Source organism: Microcebus murinus, chromosome 7, assembly GCF_040939455.1.
Source record: "Microcebus murinus isolate Inina chromosome 7, M.murinus_Inina_mat1.0, whole genome shotgun sequence".
NCBI classification, from domain to species: domain Eukaryota; kingdom Metazoa; phylum Chordata; class Mammalia; order Primates; family Cheirogaleidae; genus Microcebus; species Microcebus murinus.
Genome location: NC_134110.1, coordinates 28253212 through 28273076, shown reverse-complemented (window position 1 = coordinate 28273076; position 19865 = coordinate 28253212). Strand labels below are relative to the sequence as shown.

The following is a 19865-nucleotide window of genomic DNA, read 5'->3' as shown; positions in this document are numbered from 1 at the left end:
CCACAGTCCGCCAACAGCCGCAACGATCAGCAAAACGGCCACGGCTGCAAGACCGGACCATTCCTTCAGATGATGGGTGGCTTGTTGAATCCATGCTGTCAGTCCTGTGGCAAGGCTCAGATCCACACGAGTGGAGTTCACGTGCACGATGGCCAGTCTCAGGTCTCTGAGTGAGGAATCAAACTGTGCAGACCAGTTGCCTGTTAGATGCCTAGACAGCTGTCTAGAAAGATTAGCGGCAAAGGTAAAGTTCTCATAGAGCACAGAAATGACACAGAGGCCGGTCATTCTCCACTCACAACCCAGCTGCGCAAGCTGCCAAAGAGTGTCCACCTGGTCCTGTACTAAATCCACTCGCTGATTCAGAAGCATAATCCCACCCTTCACATGGGCATTCAGAGTGGCTTGAGTGTCGAGGGCTGCGGCCACTCCAGCAGATAGATTGTTGAGAGCCTGAGCAGTATGAATCGCAGCTGTGATCCCGAAATCTCTGCGAGATCTAAACAGAGTCATAGAGCTAGGAGCTTCAACAGGAACAGGAATGTATCAGTAGTCAAGCAGGCATCTCCTCTGTCTTCTGTCCTGTCCTTTCCTTTGTCATTTTTATTTTTGGTACCTTTACGTCTCTTTCTCTCCCTTTTCTCCTTTCTCTCTCTCCCTTTTCTCCTTTCTCTCTCTCCCTTTTCTCTCTCTCCCTTTTCTCTTTTCTCTCTCTCCCTTTTCTCTTTTCTCTCTCTCCCTTTTCTCTTTTCTTTCTCTCCCTTTTCTCTTTTCTTTCTCTCCCTTTTCTCCTTCTTTCTCTCCCTTTTCTCCTTCTTTCTCTCCCTTTTCTCCTTCTTTCTCTCCCTTTTTCTTCTTCTTTCTCTCCCTTTTCTTCTTCTTTCTCTCCCTTTTCTCCTTCTTTCTCTCCCTTTTCTCCTTCTTTCTCTCCCTTTTTTCCTTCCTCTCCCTTTTTCTTCCTTCTTTCTCTCCCTTTTTCTTCTTCTTTCTCTCCCTTTTCTCCTTCTTTCTCTCCCTTTTCTCCTTCTTTCTCTCCCTTTTCTCCTTCTTTCTCTCCCTTTTCCTTCTTCTTTCTCTCCCTTTTCCTTCTTCTTTCTCTCCCTTTTCCTTCTTCTTTCTCTCCCTTTTCCTTCTTCTTTCTCTCCCCTTTTCTCCTTCTTTCTCTCCCCTTTTCTCCTTCTTTCTCTCCCTTTTCTTCTTCTTTCTCTCCCTTTTTCTTCTTCTTTCTCTCCCTTTTCTTCTTCTTTCTCTCCCTTTTCTCTCCTGGCGCTCTGGCTCTGGCTCTCGCTCTGGCTCTCGCTCTGCCTTGGTCAGCAAAGGTCCGAATTCGGTTCCGTCCCACGCGTCAGTTCTGAACTCTCCTCTATCGAGGTCGTCTTCCGCTGGTGCCTCAAAGTTGTTTCGGCTCCCGGGTTTCGGCACCACTTGTCGCGCCCGCCTCGCCAGCAAGGAAGACGCGGCAACCAGAGTTCTTCTGACAGCGCTTTAATGGGGATTGCTTAACTGGTTACATGCGGAAGACGCCGAGGCGTTCTCGGCGGCTGCTTATAAAGGCAGTAAGTACACTGGGCATTGTCTGATTGGATAAGGCACTTGGAAGGGAGGAGACAAACTCTGCACATGCGCTGAGCACTTGTTTGTCAGACTAACAGCAGGGTTTGACCAGGAAGCGGGCGCCATCTTGGAATGGCGTTGCCACCGCGCCCCACAAGCAAGGATACATGTATTAGTGGTTGTCAAATGCAGATCTGTGTAACAGTGCAAGTCCCTGATGACAGTTTCATAGTGTAGCCAGAACTTATCCAATAGAAGTTTCTGCAATGATGAAAATGTTTTGTATATGCATTGTCCAATGTTGGTACCCACTAGCCACATGTAGAGCACATAGAGCACCTGAAATGGGTCTAGTGTGACTGAGGAATGGGACTTTTAAGTTCATTTAATTGTAATTAATTTCAATTTAAATAGCCACATGTGGCTAGTGGCTACCATCTCAGACATCAGGTTCAGGTCTAGACTCTAGAGTGAAATGAAAAGGAACTTTCCTTGGCTTCTTAACTGCAGGCTATGTTATATGGTCCAATCCTCCTCCTGAAAAAGACTTAAAAATAAAGATGGATAGAATATTTTTAAAATCTTAAAACCAACCAGAAACTGAAAAGACATGAAAGAAATACAAGGCAAAAATTAAATGGAAACCAGGAACCCAAAAAGACAAACACGCACAGAAACCACCTTTGCCCAGAAGGCATTTGCCAGTTCTGAAAATGTTCAACTTTCATTTTTACAATAGTGCAGGCAAGGACAGGAAATCAAAAGGTTGGGTTCTCCAAAGCATATAACCAGAAACCCTACCACAGTAAGCAAGACCCCAAAGGCTACACACTGAAGGATAAACCAGAAGTGAACCATCTCTCCATTAGAATTACAGCTCTGGGTGGTCCAAAGAATCTGAATAGCTGAACTTGTGGAAGTTGCTAGATACTGGGGCAATCATGGAGTACATGGAAGCTCCGCCATGTTTCCCTGAGTTCTGTGAGCCACTCCAGCACATTAATTGAACTCAAAGAGGAGAGTATGGGAACGCAAACTTGAAGCCAGTCAGTCAGGACTTCTGGAGGCTCAGACCTGTGACTAATGTCTGAAGGAGGTAGGGAAATCTTGAGACCAAACCCTTGACCTGTGGGATCTGATGCTATCTCCAGGTACATAGTGTCAGAATTGAATTGGAGGACATCCAGCTGGTGTCCACTGCAGAAATGCTTGCTTGCTAATTGGTGGGGAGAAATTCCCATGTATTTTAGGGTCACAAAAGTCTTCCATCTTGGCCAGAAGACATGGTGGCTCCCACCTGTCATTCTAGCACTTTGGGAGGCCAAGGCAGGGCAATCGCCTGAGTCCAGGAGTTTGACACCAGCCTGAGCAAGAGTGAGACCCCGTCTCTACAAAAAATAGAAAAGTTGGAGAGCACAGTGGCAGGAGCCTGAAGTCCCAGCTACTGGGAAGGCTGATGCAGGAGGATTGCTTGAGTCTAGGAGTTTGAGGGTGCAGTGAGATATGATGATGCCACTACACTCTAGCCTGGGAGACAGAGCAAGACCCTGTCTCAAAAAGAAAAAAGGCCATCTTCTCTGCTGTTGGTTGAGCAGAGGAAAAGCACACTTTGAGCTCTTCCTGAACATAAAGCTATAATAATCTAAACAGTTTAGTACTAGTGAAATCAGATAGAGTCTAAAAACAGACACAGACATACACAGACCTTTGATTTATAACAAAGGCAGCATCATAGAACTTCAGGGAAAAAGAAGCTCTTTTTGGTAAATGATGTTGAGACTAGATGCCCACATGTTTAATAAAACTGGCCCTTCTTTATCCTATTCACCAAAACCAATTCCAAGTGAATTATAAAGTTAAAGATGAAAGGCAAAATTGTAAAACACTTAGAAAATAACAAAGGAATTAGTTCATGACCTCAGGGTAGGAAAAGACACAATAAGCAATAACTATAAAGGAAAAGACCAATAAATGGACTACATTAAACTTCTGTTTATCCCAAAAATGTCATTAAGAGTCAGTGAAACTAAACACCACAAAGTGGGAGGAGATAGTGGCAAAATATATAACCAACAAAAGACGTGTATTCTGAACATACAAAGAAGCTACAAATCAGTGAAGAAAAAAAAACAGAAGACCTTACAGAAAAATATCCAAAGGGCCAGTAAATATATTAAAAAAAAAAAAAAAAAAAAAGTACAACCTCATTACAATCAGGAAAAAGCTATTTAAAACCACAAAGTGGCAACACTACAGAAACCACCAGAAGGGGGCACAGAGGGGAGACAGATTACAGGACCAAAGACGGAGCTATGCTTAAGTAGTAATAAGAGAAGAATGGCCAGTGGCTGGAGTCTAACTCTTTAGTGACAAGTAACAGGAGAATCATTTATTAACATTTATTGAAAAGCTACTCTAGGCTTAGCACTCTTAGAATTACATTTAAAGATGGTTATTGTCTGTAACTGACTATAAATTATAATTTTAATGCCACTTGATCAATTTTGAGGAGAAAGAAATTGTTCCAGATAGCTTTTCCCCACTATCTAATTTATATTATTTTTGCTTTCATTAAGCTTGCACAGTTGAGAAGTTTGATCATGAAGGAAATTCACATGGAAACATTCTTCTCATTGTTTTGAGATTACATTAATTAATTTCATCAGTTTATCCCTAACTCTTCACTACCTTTGCAACAACTCTGATATATTAAAACACCCCTTACAACAAAACCTCCACAAAGCCATTCACTTTAGTCTTTTTAACTGATTTCCTTCAAATCTTTTCTGAAACTTTTCCCAGTGCTCTTCATTTATCTCTATTCCTCCAGTACCAACACACTGATAATCCAGAGAACCTTGGCAAAAGGGGACTCTTCTTCATTCATTAAATAAATTACTTACTAACTAACTACAACAGCTGTATGAGCAAATGGGGGTGGGCCTCAAATATATCTAAATAATAATATAGAATCTCTGTCCCTGAGCTTACAATATTCTCTTTGCCAAACAATACATCTAATTCTGCATAAGACATAACACAGATACAAGGCATATCACCAATTTCATCTTTACAGACTTTTATTTAGCCTTTTTCTTAGGAAAAATGAAAAAGACCAAAGAATGTATTAAATTTAGATAAGAATTCAATACTACGCATAAAAATCAATTCACGCAATGAAGCTTCATTAGTCGTCACCCCAAGACTTGGACCACCAACTCTAGTACATGCTAACCAATTTTTCAGCACCAAAACAAAACCACCAAGGAACTTCTGCCTTAAAGCACTAACATGTATCCACTCTCCAGCTATTTACTAAAAGCCACAAATCCAGGATCCATTCAAACTGCTATTTCAATGTAAAATTGTTCATTTGAATTCCAAACTAAAATTCAAAAGAATTAAGCAGTCTCAGCATAAAACATCAAAATCTTTAAACCAAAGTGGTTGTGAGATCTTCCCAAGATTCTGAAAATCCTAACATATTTAGATTCCTGAAGGGCAATCTCTCCAGCAAAATGAAGCAGTCAAGAAGAGATCACACACATATCTCAAGACTGATTTTTTGTTTGCTATGACCTGTGTTTATCTCAAAACTCTAAAGCAGCAGTTCACGAACATTAGCATCCATCAAAGCACCTAGAAAGCAAGTTAAAACAGCTTGCTGGGTGGGTCCCACCCCCAGAGTTTGATTCAGAGGTAGGGGCTCACTTGCATTTCTGGCAAATATCTAGATGATGGTGATGCTGCAGTCCTGATACTACTTTGTTTAGCACTGAAAACGCCATGGAGTTTACTGGAATGTGTGTGTAATCAGTTACCCCCTCACAATATAGCAAGACTATACAGGAACACCAAGGAAAAGCAAACTGCAAAATCTCAGGAAGAAAGAGATTTTGTACCCATATGTTGACTATCCTTACCTGAGTGAGAGTATTTTGACCTGTCACTTTCAAAACGTTTTATCTGAACAGTAGCATGTCAGTAAAGACCCTTTAACAAGGTCAAGGATGACCTGGCATATTATATAATTAGCACCTCAGTATTAGGAAGATGGTTGTTCTTTCAAATGGTTTTGGTACATAATGTTAAAACCTTATAAAACATCCAGTAAATCCAGCTGATTAGTAAAAGATATATTAGAGCTTCTGTATCAATAATCAAAAATCCCACTCACTTTGTGTCACCCTGAACAATTCTACATGTCTTCAGAACTTAGGAAAAGTCCTAATGAACACAAGATCAATTCCTACAGGATTGACTTCTAGAAAAAAAGGAAATTTCAAAACTGTAAAGGGGCAGAGCAATATTTTTTTTCTGGCCCAAGTTTGGTGACAGTAGCTATTTAAAAATAAAGGAGACAAAGGTGAAAACACAGATAATCCAAGTTCTTCCCTGGTATTAAGTCTCCTAGGTGATTTTTTTTTTTTATTGGAGACAGAGTCTCACTTTACTGCCCAGGCTACAGTGAGTACCATGGCGTCAGCCTAGCTCACAGCAACCTCAAACTCCTGGGCTCAAGCGATCCTACTGCCTCAGTCTCCCGAGTAGCTGGGACTACAGGCATGCGCCACCATGCCCGGCTAATTTTTTCTATATATATTAGTTGGCCAATTAATTTCTATTTATAGTAGAGACGGGGTCTCGCTCTTGCTCAGGCTGGTTTCAACTCCTGACCTTGAGCTATCCGCCTGCCTCAGCCTCCCGGAGTGCTAGTATTACAGGCATGAGCCACCCCGCCCAGCCTCCTAGGTGATTTTTTAAATGACATTCTTTACCAAGGCAAACAAAACAACAGATGGCTGACTGACACAACAAACAGTTCTCCAATAATAAATGAGCCTGGGTTCTTTCACTGACTTACTCAATAAATATTATGTCAGACACTGAGGTTTCAACCAAGTTTCTGCCCTCACGGCACTTACGTTCTCACAAGACAACCAACACACAATACCTAAAAAATACATAACATATAAAAGCATTAAGCTCTTTCATCAGTCCAGCAAAGGTATAGTGCTTTGGTCAAGAGAGAAGTAGACACAACAAGCATCTACAGTTCACAGCAGAATCCAAACCACAAATGCAGGAATTTTAATAAAGAATATGGAGGCAGAAAAGAGATCCTAGGCATAAACAATCCACAAACATGACTCTTTAGGTTCTTCTGAGCCTTGGTTTTGATCCACTAGCCCCAAATAATGGAGGTGAGAGTATGTCAAGTCTTAAAAGCAGGCTGGAAAATTCTAAATTGGTGAAAATGAATACATTCATTTCAGAAACATTTATAGAGCAGCAATTTGTTAGAGATTATAAATGCTAGGATTTATCACAAGGGGCTCAACCTGTGTGAGAAGAAATATGCAATGTTTTTCCTTGCTTCTTACAGAACTATGTTCTCATCATAAACAACACCATCCCAAGAAAAATCACCAATGGAAAACTGTAAACGTGGAGGTTACTAAAACATGTCCTTTGGCAAATAAGAAGCATCAACTAGTATCCCATGCATTATATATGTTTTTATTTAATTCTAAATTGATTCAGATAATTAAACATTCTAGAAGGTAGTTAATACTAAAAAACAAAATAATTAAACAATTGTGATATAGTCATTAAAAGGCTTGTTAATACTATATTGGCCAGATCAGAACTTCATGTTCTCAAAGTGTGAGATTCAAGTGTAAGAAAATGGTATTACTTAAAACTTTTCAGGCACAGTAACTTATACTTGCATACTATTTACTCCTACTTCAGGAATCTGGGTTAAGTTTTAAGACTACTGTGACTTTTCCAGTCCCAGAGGCCACATGCTGTTAGGAGCTCGCTGCCCAGGATCCATCACTTGTGAGCTGAGTGACCCTGGGCAAGCTACTCTAATTCTAAACTTCCAGCATTTCATCTATAAAATGAGGATATAAATAGCACCTACAATTCAACAGTTCTCCTGAGGAATAAAGGAGATAAAGCATTATAACACTCAGCTCAGGTTTGGCACATGGTGTGTAACAAATGAAACAGTATAGAGGCTGTCCCAGATTATAATTTACCTATAAAAAGACAATAACACCAATAACACATGGTACCCACGTCAGTGCCCAGTAAATGTTACATTTCTTCCCCTATTGTTGGATAAAATTCAAATGTATGATTTTAGTCATTTGTTTCTGAAAAATGAGTTTATAGTAAATAGAAAAGTATATCAGTAAAATATAGCTAGGATTATGTTTTAATTAAATAGATAAAATTTAATTAAATTGCAAGGAAATACCTTCATGTTCTTAAAAACAGGTAAACGTGTGAAGCTGGGCACAATGGCTCACGCCTATAATCCTAGCACTTTGGGAGGCCAAGATGGGAGAATGGCTTGAGGCCAGGGGTTCAAGACCAGTCTCAGCAACATAGTGAGACCTCACCTCTACAAAAAATAGAAAAATTAGCCAAAAAATAGAAAAATTACAGGCACAGACCTGTAGACCCAGCTATTCTGGAGGCTGATGCAGGAGTATTGCTTGAGCCTGGGAGTTGAGGTTGCAGTGAGCTATGATAACACCACTGCATGCACTCTAGCCTGAGCAAGACACTATCTCAAAACAGAGCAAGACACTATCTCAAAACAAACAAACAAAAAAGGTAAACTTTGTGGTGATGCAACTAGTGCTTTTCTGAAGCTTCCAACTGCTAAAGAGCGGAAATACTGCCATAAAGGCAAAAACATCTATTTCCTACTTTTGTCTATAAACCATTTCATTAGTGTTTATGCAAATCAGGCTATAATTAACAGCATTGCTGAAAATTCCATTTATACTGAAAGTTAAAGCATGTATGCTTATCTGAATTTTATTTCCATCATAGAACCCACCAAAAAAAAATTGTTGTAGATACAGAGGGGTTTCTCTACTGCTTTATAATCAGAAACACATTTAAGCAGTTCTGAATAAAATTTGGCACAATTCCTAGAAATCAATACCAGAAACTGGTAGATACAAATGTCATTTCTCTTGCACTGGGCTGCCTTTTGGTAGTCATGAAATGAAATAAAGGAAATTAACATTTCCCAAAATGTCCACAGAGAGAAAAAGCAAGAAGGCTCAAATAATCCACTATTAAGAGCAATTTACAGAAGAGAGGTCACAAAATAACTTCTCAATGTAGTCTGATGAGATCAGTAAGCCACAGGTGCACCAAAGGACGAACTGAAACTGCTTTTCACCATTTTCAATTCCAATCTCAGGATTGATAAGCAACATTTGGATGCTTAGATGCATTCATAAACTTCCTGAAGTATATTACTATTGATTCAAGTAAGGTCACTTACTTTGCCCAAATTTTAAAACCTGCATTTTAAATAATTTATACAGGTGTCAGTAAAAATTGTCAAAAGACCTCCACAGCAATTTATTGCTAATTACTTAAGAAACTTTAGTAAGGGGAAATGATAGTGACAATATGTTGTCCCCACAACCCTACCCCCGGAGGCTGAGGCAGTAGGATGGCTTGAGCCCAGGAGTTTGAGGTTGCAGAGAGCTACGATGGCACCACTGCATTCCAGACTGAGCAACAAAGTGAGACCATCTCTAAATAAATAACATTTTTTTTTAAATGTGTTTTTAAGAGACAGGGCCTCACCGTGTTGTTCAGGCTGGAGTGCAGTGGCTAGTCACAGGTGCCATCCCCCTAATAATCAACAGGGGAGTTTTCGCTTGCTCTATTTCCAACCTGGGCCAGTTCACCCCTCCTTAAGCAACTCACTGGTCCCCTTCTCTGAGGAGGTTACTATATTGATGCCAAACAAAGTGCACACATCTGATTGGCATAGCACATTACAGCCCAGAACTACTGGACTCAAGCAATCCTACCACCTCAGCCTCCCAAGTAGCTGAGATTACAGATGTGCACCACCACGCCCAGACTAAAAATGTGTTCTTAAACTGGAGCTTAAAGCAAAATAAAACCTAGGCATACCTCATTTTATTGTGCTTCACTGTATTGCTCTCTTCACAGTGTGTTTTTTACAAGCTGAAGGTCTGTGGCAACCCTGCCCCCAGCAAGCCTATCAGGGCTATTTCTCCAACATCATATGCTCACTTTGCGTCTCTACACCACATTTTGGTAATTCTCGCAATATTTCAAACTTTTCCATTATTATTATATATTACAGTGATCTGTAGTCAGTGATCTTTGATGTTACTATTGTAATTGTTTTGGGGCACCATGAACTGCACCTAAATAACACAGCAAACTTAATAAATGTTGTGTATGTTCTGACTGCTGTAACACCCAAGAGCTGTTCCCCCTTTCTCTCCTTCTCCTGGGGCATTCTTATTCCCCAAGACAAAAGAATATTGAAATTAGGCCAATTAATAATTCTACAATGGCCTCTAAGTGTTCAAGACAAAGGAAGAGTCCTTTTAAATCAAAACCTAGAAATTAGCCGGGCGTGGTGGCTCACGCCTGTAATCCTAGCACTTTGGGAGGCTGAGGCGGGCGGATTGCTCAAGGTCAGGAGTTCAAAACCATCCTGAGCGAGACCCCATCTCTACCAAAAATAGAAATAAATTAATTGACCAACTAAAAATATATATACAAAAAATTAACCGGGCATGGTGGTGCATGCCTGTAGTCCCAGCTACTCGGGAGGCTGAGGCAGTAGGATCGCTGAGCCCCGGAGATTGAGGTTGCTGTGAGCCAGGCTGAGGACACCGCACACACTCTAGCCTGGGCAACAAAGTGAGACTCTGTCTCAAAAAAAAAAAAAAAACCTAGAAATAATTAAGCTTAGTGAAGAAGGCATGCGGAAAGCCAAGAAAAACCAAAGGGTAGGCCTCTTATGCAAACAGTCAAGTTATCAATGCAAAGGAAAAGTTCTTGAAGGAAATATAAGTGCTACTCCAGTGAACACAAAAATGATAAGAAAGCAAAACAGCCTCACTGTTGATATAGAGACAGTCTTAGTGGTCTGGACAGAAGATCAAAGCAGCCACAACGCTCCCTTAAGCCACAGCCTAATCCAGAACAAGGCCTCTCTACAATTCTATGAAGGCTGAGAGAGGTAAGGAAGCTACAGAAGAAAAGCTGGAGGCTAGGAGAGATTGGTTTATGAGGTTAAAGGAAAGAAGCCATCTCCATAACACAAAAGTGCAAGGTGAAGCAGCAAATGCTGATGAAGAAGCTGTAACAAGTTATCCAGAAGATGTAGTTAAGATCACTGATGAAGGTGGCTATGCTAACACCACATTTTCAGTGTAGATGAACAGCCTTCTACTGGAAGAAAAGGCCATGTAGGAATTTCATGGCTAGAGAAGTGAAGTCAATGCCTGGCTTCAAAGCTTCAAAGGACAGACTCCTGTTAGGGGACAATGCAGCTGAAGCCAATGCTCATCTACCATTCCAAAAATCCCCGAGTCCTTAGGAATGATGCTATAGAAATGGAACAAACCCTGGATGACAGCACATATGTTTCCAGTACACTTTACTCAATATTTTAAGCCCACTGTTGAGACCTACTGCTCAGAAAAGATTACTGCTCATTGACAATGCACCTGTTCACAAAAGCACTCTGACAGAGATGTGAAGTACAAGGAAATGAATGTTGTTTTCATGCCTGCTAACATCCATTCTGCAGCCCAGGGATTAAGGAGTAATTTTGACTTTCAAGTCTTATTCTTAAGAAATACATTTCATGGGCCAGGCACGGTGGCTCACGCCTATAATCCTAGCATTCTGGGAGGCCAAGGCGGGTGGATCGCTCAAGGTCAGGAGTTCGAAACCAGCCTGAGCAAGAGCGAGACCCCCATCTCTACTGTAAATAGAAAGAAATTAATTGGCCAACTAAAAATATATAGAAAAAATTAGCCAGGCATGGTGGCACATGCCTGTAGTCCCAGCTACTCGGGAGGCTGAGGCAGGAGGATCGCTTGAGCCCAGGAGTTTGAGGTTGCTGTGAGCCAGGCTGACGCCATGGCACTCACTCTAGCCTGGGCAACAAAGCAAGACTCTGTCTCAAAAAAAGAAAAAAAGAAAGAAAGAAATATATTTCATAAGGCTGTAATTGCTATAGATAGTGATTCCTTTGATGGATCTAGGCAAAGTACATTGAAAACTTTCTGGAAAGGATTTACCATTCTAGATGCCATTAACATTCATGATTCATGGGAGGAGGTCAAAATACTAACATTAACAGGAGTTTGAAAGAGACTGATTCCAACCCTTGCGGGTAACTCTGAGGGGCTCAAGACTCCAGTGGTGTAAGTCACTGCAGATGTGCTGGAAAGAGCAAGAGAATCAGAAATGAAGCCTGAAGATGTGACTGAAATGCTGCAATCTCATGATCAAACTTGAACACATGAGTTGTTTCTTATGGGTGAGCAAAGAAAGTGGTTTCTTGAAATGGAATCTATTCCTGGTAAAGATCCTGCGAACATTGTTGAAATGACAAGAGGGTTTAGAATATTACATAAACTTAGTTGATAAAGCAGCAGCAGGGTTTAGGATGATTGACTCCAATTTTGAAAGTTCTACTGTTGGTAAAATGCTATCAATTAGCATCCCACGCTACAGAGAAATTTTTCTTAGAAGGGAATTGATAGATAAGGCAAACTTCATTGTTATTTTAAGAAATTGCCACAACCACCCCAACCTTCAGCAACCACTACCTTGGTCAGTCAGCAGCCATCAACATTGAGGCAAGACTTTCCAACAGCAGAGAGATTACAATTTGCTGAAGGCTCAGATGATAGTCTGCATTTTTCATCAATAAAGTATTTTTAAATTAAGGGTGTACATTGTTTTTCTTAACATAGCACACTTAGTGCATATGAAAGTTATGTTTACACTATAGTGTATTGAGAAACACATTCATGTGACTTGCTTTACTGTGATAATTTGCTTTGTTGAGGTATTCTGGAACCAAACCCACAATTGGAACCAAACCCACAATATCTCCAAGATATGCCTGTACTACAGAAACTAAACTGTTCTCAGATTTTACTGGCAAAAATAATTCACTTCACAAATGTGGTTTTATTTTATTTTATTTTATTTTTTGAGACAGAGTCTCACCGTGTTGCCCGGGCTAGAGCGCCATGGCGTCAACCTAGCTCACAGCAACCTCAAACTCCTGGGCTCAAGCGATCATACTGCCTCAGCCTCCCGAGTAGCTGGGACTATAGGCATGCGTCACCATGCCCCGCTAATTTTTTTTATATATTTTTAGTTGGCCAATTAATTTCTTTCTATTTTTAGTAGAGATGGGGCCTTGCTCTTGCTCAGGCTGGTTTCGAACTCCTGACCTTAAGCGATCTGCCCGCCTTGGCTTCCCAGAGTGCTAGGATTACAGGTGTGAGCTACTGTGCCCAGCCCACAAATGTGGTTTTAAAAACAAAACTTTTGAGCTGGGCATAGTGGCTGAGTCTATAATCCTAGCACTCTGGGAGGCCAAGGTGGGCGGATCATTTGAGCTCAGGAGTTAAGACCAGCCTGAGCAAGAATGAGACCCCATCTCTACCAAAAATAGAAAAATTTAGCCGGGCATGGTGGCGAATGCCTGTACTCCCACTTACTCGAGAGACTGAGGCAGAAGGATCACTTGAGTCCAGAACCTAGAGGTTGCTATGAGCTAGCCTGACGCCAAGGGCAAGAGTGAGATTCTGCCTCAAAAAAACCAAAAAACTTTGTTATTGCAGTTTAAAACAAGAATTGATCCAGGTCTTAATCTAGGTCAATTTAGGATGTATCTAACTGAAAATGTCTAATTTCAAAACTGAAAGATTTACATATTGCATGACAATTTGAATTGCATCTTCTGTAACCCTTAAAACAATTTTATTTTATAAAAATTATAACACCACAAAATAGAGAAAATTTTTACAAAAATCTTTAGAGATGTGAACTAAGAGCCTACCTCTCTAAATCAAATTAGCATTCAAGAAAGAATAGTCATTTTCAAAATTATTTTTTACCACATTATAGAATATAATTTATTCCACATGAGCTAATCAATATTTTTTAAGAGGCTACTTTTAACAATAGGATTTTCTTATTATAGTTAGACAATTTCTCCAACTTCTTGGCAAGAAAAGTTATCTAACTGAAGAACATGCTTTTGAGGATTGAGGGATAAGTTATATAATTTCCAACAATAAGCATGGGTCTTTTCATAAAGAATTTTAATTAAAAACTATTATAGTTAAAAAACATTCTAATGACCTTCACTGCTGCATTTATTGAACTACACTCCTAATCTAATAATTATTCACTTTCTATGGACTGCCAGCCTCAAAAGAGGCTTTTTAAGTCCTATGTCCTCTAGGAAATTTGCCCCCATATTCTGTAAAAACTAAGTTTGAATTCAATGTCTTTACTTATCCAAGTATTTGCTTCTTGAAGTATCTGCCACCTCTGAATTAGATGTATACGTCCTTCTAATCGGTGTCTATACTAAGTTTTATGTGACTGTGGGCACCTTTAAAAGGTTTTAAATAATCTTTGCCCATGTTCATTATTAAACTGGATTATTTGAAAGTGCCCTGAAATTCTTTAGAGGAAAATGTTGTAATATTGATCTTGATATTTCTGCAGCACTTAGTAAACCAAAGGGTTCAAAGAGATGGTAGATTCAGCTAGTTTTTCCCCACTAAGTATAGAAACAAATATAAAACAATTAAAGCCATAAAATACTGGAAAACAAACGTCCTTTAAACGTTTCCTGTTTGAATATCGCAGTGTTTTTTGAAGTCAATAGTACAACTGGATGAAAATATTATCTCAAAAAAAGTTGAATACTTTTATGTATCTTTTAATTACATCATTGACACATCTGAGTCCCAATTTTCAGAGGTTTTCAAACACAGGACAACTAATCAGAGTGCTCAACTCTCTTTCGAAGATGAGACTATTTTCATCACCCGTTTTACAAATAAATATTAAGGTTCAGGCTCTGGTATTTCATTTCAAATAGCAATGGCCTGTTTTTCCAACCATGAAAACGTTTACATTCTAAGTAAAAATCCCAGTGATGGTCAAGTCTTAAATACAAATCCCCAAACTCTTGCACTGCCTTCAGCTTGAACGTATTTCAACCAGTTCCCATAATTACTACAATATTACTATTATCTTAGTCTCACTGCCAAAAACCCAGCTGCAGACTAACTATGCAAGAATGAGACACTGTTGAAATGGCTCAAAAAAAAAGAAAGAAAAAAAAAAACTTTACCCTCAGTGCATTTAGCTACAAAATCCTGCAATTAAATGAAACCAATTAAACACACACACACACCCCTTCTTCTGAGAAAGAATTACAAAAGGAACCCAGAGAGAAATCCCGCAAATAGTCCCACCTAACCCTCCGCAGCAGAGTTGGGGGCTGGGGGCGGGGAAGAGGAGGAAACTTGTGCAGCACAATGACTCAAGTGAGGGCTCTAGGGTTATAGCAAAGAAAACCACAAGACTCCATCAAACTTGAGCGGTTTGCTTTTGGGGACGCAGTGGGCTCGAGGCTTGGCCACCAGCAGAACCCCTCGAAGCTCACCACCCTTTTCTGCCCGTGGGGCTGCGCCCCGGGAGAGGCCGGGGCCGCCGCAAACCTCCGTTTCGCGTCCGGCCGATCCCTCCTCGCGTCCCCGCGAATTCCCTCTTCCTCCTCCTTCCTCTCCCCTTTTGTTTTTCAGGCTTTCGGTCCGCTCTGGAGGAGGCTGGCCCGTCCTTCCCGCGCCCCCCGGCCTCTCCCGTCTCCCCGCGCCTCCGTCGGCCCCGGGAGTCCCCCGAGCCCTCGACCTCCTCGGACGCCCCTCACCAGCCTCCTCACGTCCCCGGGACTCGCAATGTCCCCCAGTCCCCCGTCTCTCCATGCCCCCACCTCCCTGTGCGCCCCCAAACACTCCGACCTCTTCGAGCCCCCCTTCCCGGCCTCCCCGTGTACCCCAGCCTCCTAATCTTCCCGACCCCCCTGGCCACCCAGCGCCCCCCCACCCCGAACCCCCGGGCCTCCTCGGGCGCGCCTGACCTCCTCCAGCCCCCTAGCCCTCCAGAGCCTCTCGGCCTCCTGGGGCGCCCCCCAACCTCCTCCCATCCCCTGGCCTCCCCATCTTCCCCGAGCGCCCCCGGCCTCCCGAGCCACCGCCGGCGGGCCGGGGGCGCGGGAGGGGCCGGGCTCCGCCGCATCCGCTGCCAGGACTGGCTGGTCCGGCCCCGCTCTGCCCCTCCGCCCTCGGGGCCGTGGCCCTGCCCACGACCAGTTCGAAGGAGTCGGCCCGCCGCGCGCCCAGCCCCCGGCCCACACCCCGCACTCACTCGGACCGCAGCTCGGCGCGGTGAGGCGAAGGCAGACGACGACGGGGCGGCGCCGGGCGACGGCGTCCGCGCGCCCTCCCACACCTCACGCCGCGGGCGCACAGCGGTCCCGGCCGGGCGGCGGCGGGCTCGCGCCCTCGGGGCCGTGCTGAGTCGGCGCGGGCCCGTGCGCGTGCGCGGCAGCCGGCTGAGGCGCGCGCCCCCACTCAGCGGCTCACGCCCGGCTGCGCCTCCGTCCCGAGCTTCCGCCTCCCGGGAGGACCAGGCATGCGCGCCGCGACTCGCGCATGCCCAGCACGTCGCCAGGCTCCGCTCCTGAAGTCCGCTAGGGCTGTAGGGCCGGGGTTTCTGGGTGGCCGGAGGCTGCGCGCGGGCGTGGCGGCTGGCGGGGGAAAGCTCTGGGCTGGACGGTTGTGGCGGTAGCCCAGTGGAGCGGACGTTCTGGTGGTCCCACTTGCTGGACTCTCCGCCGGCAGCATTGGACGGACTTCTAGAAAGCCCTTCCCTGCCGCCAAATCCCAAACGTGGCCCCTCTTGAGGACCTCCCTCCTCGGCATCCCTAGCCCGGCCGCAGAGTTGGAACCCCAAGTCTGTGTGCCCTGCCCCTTGCCTGAGCAGTCTACAGGCGTCGCACCTATCCTAATGAGGTGTTCTTGGGCCCTTTCTGCAGACAAGGAAACTGAGGCTCAGAAATTCTTCTGTTGGCATCATAGCTGACGCTGGGCTGGGCTGTGATTTGATCTTGGAAGACGGTCTGAAACAGATTATTTAAATAAATGCCACCAAGGAACTGACCTGGGATCACTAATATTAGTGCTCAGTAGTTGTCCCCTAAGTCTTGAGACCAGAGAAGGCTTTCTCCGGATAGAGAAAAGAGGGAAGGATCCTCCGCCCCAGCTGGGAATTGCCAGGAGTAGGGCTTTTGAGATGGGAGCCAGTTTGGGAGAAGAGCTGATTGGTTATGACTGGGACATGTTGTGGGTGGGTTGGAAGAAATGGCAAAAGGTGAAGTTGGAAAGATTGAAAAATGCAGATGTCAAGGGCCCTTGCTTAGGTATGTGGAGTTTATTCTTGGATCCTTTGGAGGGTTTTAAGGAGGAAGTGATAACCCATTTGTGTTCTTTAAAAAAATCACTCAGGCAAGCTTGCGGTAGGAAATGAAACCAGAAACAGAGCAACTTTCACTTTTATGGTGTCCTTTTGATGCTAACCACAAGCCAGGAGGCAGGACAGGCACACAGTCCTGAAAGGTGAACACCCTGAAGCTCAGAGAGGTGACACGAGTCATTATGTTATCAGGAGCTATAATTTGGCTCTCATTAGAATCAGGTAGAATAAAATGCTTTTGTTTAGGTGTTATCAAATTTAAATGTTTTCTTTTTATTCTTTAATGAAATGTATTAAAGTTGAGTTGTTTTGGGCTTTTTGTTCATTGTTTTTTACTACATACCGAATTGTGTATTGCGACATCAGCCTCAGGGCCTTTGCAATTGCTATTTGCCCTTCCTGGAAATTCTTGCTCCCTCACTTTGTTCAAGCCTCTGCTTAGATGTCACCTGACTGATGTCAGCTGACCACCCTGTATATAATAGGAATCACCCACTGCCTTGCCATCCTCCCACTCACACTTCCACCCCTTACTCTGCTCTGTTCTCCAAAGCACCTATTGTTCCCCACAGCCCAACACTATGTTCTTGTTTATTTCTTGATTGTCTGCTCTCTCCACTAGAATATTAGATTCATTAGAACATGGACTTTATTTTGTTCACTAATGGGTCCCCAGCACACAATAAATATTTGTTGAGTGAGTGAGTGAAGCTTTGGGTGATGTGTAGTGAGAGATTATTATTTAAAAGAGAGCATGGGAGATGAAGATGGAGGAGGGGAGTGAGAGGACAAAAGGGATTACATTAAGGTCATCTTTGGGAGAAGCGGTTGCAGTTACTGTGGTAGACTAAGAATGGCCACCAATTCTTTGATGCTCCTCCCAAGAAGAGATAGAATCTAGTTATTCACCCCTTGAATGTGGAAGGATCTTGTAATGTGCTTTGACCAAAAGAAGGTGTCCCAAATGACAATGTACAAATACTGAGCCTAGGCCTCAAGGAACCATGCAGCTTTCATTTTCACCCTCTTCTGCCCAACCTAGCCTCATGAGGAGGCCTTGTGGAAGAGCACTGAGGCACCTTTGCCAACAAGCTGTCAACCGACAGACATGTGAGTGAGGCTACACTAGACCACCCAGTCCCAGTCAAGCATTCAGCCAATTACAACCACATGAGACCTGGAGAGACCCATGGAAGAACTGCCCAGATGAATCCAACCCAAATTGCCAAAACAAAGAATTGCGAGCAAATAAAATATATGTGGTTTTAGGCCTATAGGTTTGGAAGTAGTTACACAACAGTAAATAACTAATACATTTGGTTTCCTGTACTCTGCCATAATACATGTGACAGTGATGTTCTTGAAGGGCAGCTTTGATTATTCTTTCTGCTTAATAAAAGAAGAAAATTGGGAAAGGACAGGAAGAAGTGATGCAAATGAGAAGGGCAAACAGATACGAACAGGAGAAAAGGGAGACAAACAGGAAACAATGGTTTGTCTTACCTTACCTCTTGGAGATACTTTATGGTGCCTAAGAGCTCAAGCTTAGGAGTCAGATGAATGTTGGCACAGACCAAAAGCACAAGTTCAGCCATTTACCGGCTGTCAGACCCTGGGAAGATTGTATAACCTCTCTGAGCCTCAATTTCTCATCTGTAAAGTGGGGCTTATAAAAGATCTGCATGAAATCAAGTTGTTGTGGGGAGGAAATAAACCATCCTCAAAAAAGAGTGCTTGGCATATATATTATTGATTAGCTATAACATTACTTTATGGATTACTAATAATCTGGATGATGATAAAATATTCACAGGACCACCAGGACAGTGTCAAGGAAGGCTGATTTTTACTGGGTACCTGTGGGTCAAACCTTGTATACACTGTCTCTAATGGCAGGCCTGCTTTGTGGACACTATTATCATCACCCCCATTTAATGGATAAGAAAACTATGGCTCAGAAAAAAGGAGCAGTCAGTCAGATAGCAGGGCTGGAATTCAAGGCTGCATTTGTTCAACAGCAAAGCCTGTGCTCCTTCCTCTCCCCAGCACAGTCACTCAAACCTCATAGGAAAAACAAAGCAGAGAACACCAGTTGACTTCTCCCCTTCCTGCACTGCACCAGATGGGCTGAGCACTGACCTTGCATGGGAAGCTTTCAGGGAGGGCTTCCTATATGTTGGCAGCACCAAGCCCTGGAGCAGTTTCCCTTTGAAAAGCCCCCTGCCTCCCTGGTCTGGTAAGGGCTCCCTCCCAGCAGGGGCTCACTCATGGCAGGGAAGTAGAAACACACATTTCCAGCCAGGGGGTGGATGCACAGTAATGGGGGTGTGGAAGCTGATGTCACCCAGAAGACTCTACCACATCATGGCACTGACAAGCCTGCAGATCCATCTGGAGAAAGTGAGGCCCAGGAGACAAATGCCTGGGGAAACTTCGGGTCTAGTAAGATGTGCCCCTTGGAGCTAGGGGACTGTCACATTGCATAGAGATCCTGGCCCTCAAGTGTTAGAGGCTAGAGACTGGTCAAGGAGGAGAGAGCAGGGGGCAGTGGAATGGAAAAGGGAGTCCCATAGACCTGGGTCCCCATCCCAGCTCCCCCACAACAACCCAGGTGCCCTAAACAGGCTGCTCAATCTCTCTGAGTCTCAACTTCCTCATCTGCATAATGGGGAGAGTGGGAAGAGCGGAAGGCAGGCAGGCAGAGGATGCCCAGAGGGGAAGCAGGGCCAGAGCAGGAGCAGTGGGAGGGGGAGACTTGAAAGCAGATTCCCTTCTTCACATTCTGTCCTGTATAAAGGTGAGGTGGGCCCTGCCCTCTCGGGCTGTCACCACAACCACCATGTGCAACTTGCCCAGAAGAGAGAAAAACACATCTATGATCATATTCAGGAAGATTCTGTGCTCACAGGATAACTAGA

At 43.4% G+C, this 19865-nt stretch overlaps 1 protein-coding gene across 19 annotated transcripts in view; it reads right to left on the bottom strand.

The window, feature by feature from the left end:
- The window catches only part of PTK2 (protein tyrosine kinase 2), a 271799-nt gene extending 255812 nt beyond the window's left edge, over positions 1 to 15987 (bottom strand). For 10 of the 19 annotated variants that reach the window (XM_076004993.1, XM_076004982.1, XM_076004986.1 and 7 more), the window contains exon 1: positions 15841 to 15987. The gene's annotated coding sequence lies outside the window, so the exon portion shown is untranslated. The remainder of the gene's footprint in view (positions 1 to 15840) is intronic. The other 9 variants (XM_076004975.1, XM_076004985.1, XM_076004977.1 and 6 more) reach the window with 3 other exon arrangements.
- Positions 15988 to 19865: the final 3878 nt, after the last annotated feature.